The 8,114-nt window shown below is 49.0% G+C and overlaps 1 non-coding gene across 1 annotated transcript; it reads right to left on the reverse strand.

Moving 5' to 3' along the window:
• Positions 1–7,666: 7,666 nt before the first annotated feature.
• Trnam-cau lies at positions 7,667–7,738 on the reverse strand. The gene has a single exon. It is a non-coding gene; the product is annotated as a tRNA-Met (tRNA).
• Positions 7,739–8,114: the final 376 nt, after the last annotated feature.

The following is an 8,114-nucleotide window of genomic DNA, read 5'->3' on the forward strand; positions in this document are numbered from 1 at the left end:
AACGCGCTACTGGAAACGGTGACGCAAGCTAGACTGCATTGCTTGAATCTAGTATAGTCCCTGACAATGAGAAGGTCAGGGCGTGTCTTTTAAACGCCCAGCCTCCTGCCACCATGGTTTGGCTGCGGGCCCGCGCTCGTGGTGCACGACATTCCGAAGCCTGGTTGAAGCACGGCCGGACTGGAAGCGCGCGCTCTCTTTCTCTTCTCACGGCCTTTGCAATCGCCCGGGAGTCAATGGCATTTTTTCTCCATATGTAGTTCCCTTGCTTGCCGCCAGGGGCGCAACCACCTCACCCCACTTCACCACACTCGGAGAGTCCCTTCGAGCTGCTTTGCGCTGGTGTTCGAGCTTCGTAGGCTGTTGTTTTGGCAACGGTTTATTGAACTTCGCTCCGATTTAAGTCACCCCACCGACAGGCAGTGTCGTCAGCATATTGCGTTCCCCTGTGACATGGACGGGACCTCTGTACTTGTCTGACCCTTCGCACGCCGTTGTTCGGAAAGCGAGGTCATGGTCAAAGAAAAGGCCCCTTCTAAGCAAATACAGATGTCAGACATTGATTCTGAGCAGTTGGCAGCGGCTGTGCCCGACTCGGTTACCAATGGCCTGAAAAAACTGAAAGAGCCTTGCGCTCCATCTCCATCCATAACATACTCTGCTCTGGTGTACGTCGGTGGCTATCTGGTGAAACTCATTATACTCTGTTTCACTTTATGTTGTACCGCAGCGAAGGCTAGACGCGCGAGCTCATAGCCTTGGCAGCTGCCCTGAATGCACATGTGCCCTAGAGCAAGGAGCTCGCGCTTATAGCCTTTCCTTCGGTACATCATAAAGTGAAATAGAGTATAGTGAGTTTGGGTGCGACGCCTGTGTTATGCTGTTGACTATGAGTAACAGAGGTGACCCTCTGTTCGTCTTATTGCAAGGCCAGGATAAAAGCGGACTTCATTATCCAAATCCTAGGTTCCTCGCACTTCTGGACAACATTGTTGCTTTCTTTTCTTAAAGGCTGTTAAGCACCTTCTGCGTAGAAATGTGCACGAAGTTCTGTAACTACTCATTGCACGCTATCTTGAAGACGCGCCAATCCTAAGTTGCCCAGAGGGCATTGACAACAGTCAGTCAAAGCGCTTGGCTGGTTAATTTGCAACAAGTTGCTCAGAATACTTTTGATTAACCATGCAAAGGCGGCCACGGACAGAAACGAAAGATCAACTGGATATCTGCACAAGTCCTGGAGGAAGCACTTTAGGCTGTAATATGCACGGTGCAAAAATTGTACAGACTACTACACCCTCGTCTAGAGCAGCTGACCGACTTCATAGCGGCCTATGAAATGATGATGCAGACCACGGCAATAGACAGATTGGGCCTGCTTACATTTCACGAAAGTGTACGAATTATTTATCATTTAAAGTTCCTCTACGTAGAAGGGGTCAGTCTCCCCCTGTTTTTGGGTTGGAACAGAAGTCCCGGGATGCAAAGACGAGTATAGTTTTTCCGCAATTGCATTTGCTGTCTCCACTTACTACTTTTTACTCACGAATCTCTCGGAGATTTGCGTCAAATATTCACCGTTTTGGGCTCATCAGGAGCGCATTAGATAGTGGCTGAGGGTCGAAACGTGAGGATCAGGTGTCAAAGGCTATAAAAATCTCGGCCGAAAGTTGCGACAGCCCTGAGATACATTGTCAGACGCGCTCTGTGCAAACGGCAAAGGGTGGCCCAGGGGTGAGGTGACAGCGCCCCCCGCGAAATGCGGCGGGAGGTGGCGATTGCCCCAATTGCAAAGGCCGTAAGAAGAGAAAGAGAGCGCGCGCTTCCAGTCCGGCCGTGGTTGAAGGTACGAAGCTCGCGCAAGAGGCGGAACCACGGTAGCTCTTCCCTGCCTTTTTCACTTTGTTGGCGACTCAATAGTGATGACCTTTGGAGGAGAAAGGCGCTGGCATTGTTTCTAGGTAGTATTGCCATAGTCGATACCACCTTCTGCCGGCGCATGCGCATGATCATCTGAGCAGACGAACTTGCACGTTCTAAGCCAGACCTCGGAAGTCTGTAGAACGAGAAATGTATGAAGAACGAGAAATTCAATTAAGATGCGCTGAGGAGGCTGGTTGTAGTACTCATGAGGCACGGAAGTGGAATCGTGAGCGAAAGCAAAAATGATGCGAAAGTCCTCGGAATCGTGCTCAGAAGGCGGTGTAGAAACGACAACGGAGCAACAATCAGACTTGTGCCCGTTACCTGAATAGAGATAATGGATTACAATTACAAATTACCTTGCCTCAAACGTAATGGATTGCCGTTACAGATTACTTTCGCTGAAAAGTAACGGCTTACTTTGCTCGTTACGTTACAATTTACTTACACCTTCGATGTTTTCATTAATGCTCCGCAACACTACTTTTCATTTCTCCTGCGCCCGCATTGTGGTAGTCCTCGTAAAACTGGAGTATTGTATCTAAGAGAAAGCATGTTCGTGCACTTCGTTCACCAGTCAGCCACCAAAGCAGTGGAAGCTGCAATCACACCCGCCATTCCTCTACCTTGCGGCGGCCGGAAATTATCCCTGGAATTTATCCGACAAAGCTATCGGTGCACAGGGTCAGTAGCTGCGACTACCTCCGCTAGGAGATCAAGAAGGCTACGCCTACATGGCGTTGCCTTCTATATTTTTGTTTTCCGCATATTTGCAAATGCCTTTCACGTTTTTCTTGTGGTTCTAGTGACCGGAGATACAAAAAAATCATTTTTTATTTTTAGATTCTTCTCTTCACTAAGATTTATATTGTATTGAACTTGCTATCTTTACGCTGCTAAAGTACCTACTCATCATGCTCCAATTTTTGTATTATGTTTATAATCTTAAAAAGTAACGAGTAATTTCAGTAATCCGTTACCAATGTTCTAACTTAATAACATTACAAGTTGCTTCAGTAGAAAGTTACATTACAATTACAAAATTATTTCAAAAAGTAACGGATTACTTCCCAAGTCTGGCAAAAATGATAGCGAAGTTCGCGATCGTTGAGCTGCTGTTCCTGTGACACGCGGTGGCGTAAATGCACAAAGATATTACATGGTCTGTGTTCGTTAAGGTTCTTATTCAGAAGACACAGTAACTAAGAAAAATGCCCTGGAACTTTCGAGCGAAGCAACAAAGTGTAAAATGCAAAACGGACAGCGGAATTAAAACCTTGTCTACCGGCGTGGGGGCGGCGTGTTCTGCCGGCTCGGCCACGAATTTTTGTATTGCCTGTTTTATTATTTGGTACACCAAACAAACTGATAAAACGCTAACACACGTCAATCATTTCTTTGTCGAAGTGGTTCTGTCGATTTTTATATTCCTTGTCGCGTTACCAGAACTTTTACTGTCTTTTATACTAAATTAATGCCTAAACTCTCACCTCTATCCCGTATGCAAATTTTATTTAAAACAATCGCATCGTCTAGCTTGGACATCTTCACAGATTTCCTTGTTTTTCGCCGGAACTTAGCAAGTCTATTTAAAAGTTGAAACTATTACATTTTGTGTGAAGTGTGCGACCTATTTGTTGTCATGCTAATTTGTACATTTTAAGCTGTGCGTGTGCTGTGTTTCTTCTTTTTGTGTTGTGTGCGCCAATGTGAAGACCCGCGTGGTTGTTTTTGGGCACATTAAATAAACAAATTATTATTATTATTATTATTATTATTAATATTATTATTAAAATACCTTCAGGAGAACCAAACCCTTCAGGATCGGCCACCGGTCTGGGGGTTCAGTGTGCGCCCGATAGATCTCACGGATAGTGGCCATACTTTCGACAAAGTTCTCTCTGACCGTGCGGACGTTCACACCCGCATGGCGTACGGCCATCCTCGTCTTCCATATACTATGAAGGCTAAGCGCCATAAGCATGTCGTAGGGACTTCACCGTTGTTTCCGACAGAGAGGAAGCGAATTCCTTGCGCAGTTATGGGTAACTCTTTCTTAAGAGTGCGCTGGAGGATGTCCCAGTGGAAGACGGCGTTCCAGCATTCGATGAATACATGTTCTATGGTTTCGGCATTTTACACAAGAGACAATTAGTGGACCACGGTACAAATGCGCCTTTTTCCTCCAGCCATGTCTTCACTGGCAGGACGCCGTAGTGTAATGTAGAGAAAAATGATTTAACGGTGGGTTTTACCGGCATTCCTTTCACTCTTTTCAAAACGTCCAAACCTAAGCTATTGGGGTACAAGTACTGTTAAAGGGGGTTGGCATTGAAACATCCACTAACTCCTTATACAGTCTTTTCCGTGAAACCGAACCCCAATACTCTAAAGAAAAACGCACTTTTCACATCTGGAATGAAAGCACTGCTTCACGCAAATAACCCCGGAACCGAGGCACATCACGTTACTTGACGACACTACAAACTCAGGCAGCAAGTTTCGTAACCGCGTCTCAATAACAGTGTGTAAAAATAAATCTTCGTGATCGCCCAGAAACATACACCTAGATACATTTTGCCGAATGAACAAGTGAGACAAGCCTAGCCCACTCCATCGAACTCATCGAAACAAGCTCGTACAGGCGGAGCGCTCCCAGGCTGAACTCCAGATGAAGACTGCAAACGCTTTGTGCAGCCTCTGCTGGTTGATGAGTGACATGAATAAAAATTGCAACACACACCATATTTTTACCATATTAAAAAAAAAAGTTACAGACAGTGGCATGCTCAAACATTGACAAATCCTGGCCCTTCCCATTCTCCTTTTTTTTTTCTTACCTTCTCTGTCTCATCGTCCAAATATTGCCCAGTATTTCGGTAATGCTCTAGCGTCACGCCGAGATACTTCGTCGAGGTTGTCCACTAAACAACAACAACAACAACAACAACAACAAAAACAACAGCAACAGCAACAACAACAACAACAACAACAACAATTACAACAACACATTATGTGTGGTGTTCCACTTCCGGTACTAGAACCTTGTGCATTTCCCCCGGTTAATTATTTACCCGATTTCGCAAAATAAGAATAAGCAGTGCTGACTACTTCGCGCAAACTGTTTTGATCAACACAAAAACGGCAATGTCATCCGCGTAGGAAAGGACTTTCACCTCACTGGAGTGTAGTTTAAAACCCCGAATATTATCATTTCTAATGAGCCTTACACAAATAGGTTCTAATGGTGAATTCTACTCGTAGATCTGGAGCGCTTTCCAAAATCCGCGAGGGAGGCAAAATTCCGCTCCGTGGGACCCGCTCCGAATCGACGAGGGGAAGATAAACTTGCATTTTTGGAGCGACCTCCCCCGCACCCCTCCCCACCCCTTCTCCCTCCGCCGTACAAAATGGCCGCTGCTCGAACTTGACAGTCCACCAAAGCCTCAGCCGGCTGATCTTTCCGACGACCAGTGACGACTGTCACTGCTTAGCTGCAGAAGTAACACGAGACACAGGCCGGGCGAAATTATACGTCCCGCGGCGCCCATGTCACAAATAACGAAGACGTCCGCGTTCGGCACCGTCACATAGCTTTCGGCCGCCTCGAAGCGGCGGGGCACGGACATGCAGCGATTGCCAGCGGTGGAGTTCAGATTTGTAGTACGACTTTAATAAACACAGGTAACAAACCATCACTTGCGTGGTCGTTGCCTAACAACTTCTTGTTTTATTTCACGGGAAAACGCCGACGGAATGCAGTGTAAAAAGGTAAACAATCACTGGCTGCAGAATGAATAGGCCTAACCTTGCGTCTGCCTCCGGCTTTTCTGTCGTTCTTTTTCTCGTTCTTCCTCTCACGATCACAGATGTCAGCGCTTACGATTTGCCACGCTCCACATTCCCGGCTTTTTATCCCTGATTTATGCGAGGTAGAAGCGTTCGAGCCGTCACAATCCAGACTAAACAACCGACGCACCCGAACAGATCCAACTCCACGACCCGACCGGCCCGCCGATCTCTCCAACCTCGCCGCGCATGCGCGCCGCCGATTTAGACGGAAATCACGTGGGCCGCTCTTTCAGCTTCCGGAGAGATCCGTGAAAACCCGCAGAGCAAGTTCGGCGGAGTTTGGGGCGCTCCGTGGAGCGGGCGCTGCCTGAGATCTACGAGCGGAAGATGACCAACTTGAGCCAGATCTGCGAGCGGAATATGCACGCTCCAAATGGAGCGCTTTTGGAGCGCTCGAGATCTGCGAGCGGAATTCACCATAACTAAATGGTAAAAAGTAGGGGCGACAACGGGCAACCTTGTCACAAGGAGGACCGAACTTTGATTTGTTTACTTAAACTTTTTTTCACTATTAAGCAAGCTTTCTCTAGGTCGAGCTGCAACATTGCAACTCGGCCCTCGAGAGCGGCTCATCCTGGCTTGCCGCGGCGGGGTCCGTGCCGCCGTTTTCCAGGGTTCTCTTCGTGGTCAAGCCACTCGCAGAGGCGACGGTGTTGTCCATGGGCACGTGGCCGGCGGCCTCCGCGTTCCCGTCGTTGTGGGCCTTCGCACGCCTGGTGCTCGGCGTAGTCAATTCGCATGCCGATTAGTCCCGCTTCTCCGCTTTCAGCGACACATCCGTGCCCTGTGACGCGCAGTTCACGCTGGTCGCCGCGTCGCACACTGGCGCAGGCGTGGCACCAGCAGTTGACGTTGACATGTCAACAGAACCCGCAGTGGCCTCCACGGTGACGGCCTCATCCATGAGAAGCTCGACTTCTCGTCGCTCCCCACAGGGGCCATGTCCGCCGCGTACGTCCGTACTCACTGGGCGCCCTCTTGGCCGAACCGCCGGCAGACGTTGCATCTGGGGACTCGACACTCCTTGCGGATGTGTCCCGTCCGTTGGCACCGCTGACAGATTGGAGCCCTGCCTGGCACCCCGACGAGGGCCGACTCGCCACCGACACGCAGCTGGTGTAGGATGTCGTCCACAGTGACGCCCCCCTTGAGTCGGAGGACCGCCATGCGCGTCATAGTGCCGAAGCTTGCGCAGCCATAAACTGGCCACTTCTGGCAACTTGGACAACTTTCCCGTACGGACCCAGAGCTGCCCACACGTTGTCATGAACGACGTTGTAGAGCAGTCACTGCAGTTTCATCTACGCGTCCTTGTTGCTTAGATCGACGACGATGCACCGACGGCATTTTACGACAAGCTCGGACGTGGCCAGCAACTTATTGCCCTTCTCTCTCTTGAAGGTCACCGCCCACACGTGGTTCATCCGATACGCCCCCAGGGCGATAAGCTCGGGGAGTAAGGCCAGACGAACCAGGGCGTCGCGGAACTATTCGCACGGTAAAGCCGCCCCTTGATGTCGGCGTGAAGAAAAACACTATTTAAAACGACTGACCCGGTTGGCAGTGGTGGTAAAAAAAGGGACTACTCGTGCGTTCCTTCCTTGGTTCTGTTACCGCAGTCCAGTGAGGGTGCTGAAACCCCTCCGGCGGAGCTCATGATAAGGACGTCCGACGCGTTCGGCAGCCGGAAGTCGAATGCACAGCGCCACTCTGCTGTGATTTTGCGTCTAAGCAGAGCATACTCTCGAGAGGAATGCAGATACAGACATGAAAAGATAATATCTAAATATTTCTAGTTAATTAAACAAAAAAAAAACCTTAATAATCGCGGTAGATGCAGGTAATGTATTTTTTAATTAAGGGCCTCGAACACCCGCAAAAACATTCGCTGTAGCAGAGCGTGGTTTCGATCCACGGACCTCTGGGTTATGGGCCCATCGCGCTTCCACTGCGCCACTCAGCTTTTTTTCTTTCTTTTTTCTTTATTGCCGCATTGAGACACACAACACTGAGAATACAAACAGCGACAGACATTAGAACACCAGCCCGGCTTGGGCGAGTAGTGCTAGATTAAAACCTTTTCATGCTTAAAAGAGGTTCCACGCGTGGAATCCACCCGGGCACGCTCTTCTGTGCCTTATACACCTCGAGCAAAGATGCAATACTCTTCCGAAAATATTTCTGCGCCTCGCGGGCGTCAACATCTGCATGGCGCATAGCCATCCGAGACCTCCAAATGCCGTGCAGGCCCAGTAACATCATCGTATCAAACGGCACACCGGCCTCAATTTCGATGGGGAGGTACCTGATCTCGTGCACGTCCAGAGGTAAATCTTTCT

The sequence above is a fragment of the Ixodes scapularis genome, unplaced genomic scaffold (genome assembly GCF_016920785.2).
Source record: "Ixodes scapularis isolate PalLabHiFi unplaced genomic scaffold, ASM1692078v2 PGA_scaffold2__306_contigs__length_199485367, whole genome shotgun sequence".
NCBI lineage: Eukaryota > Metazoa > Arthropoda > Arachnida > Ixodida > Ixodidae > Ixodes > Ixodes scapularis.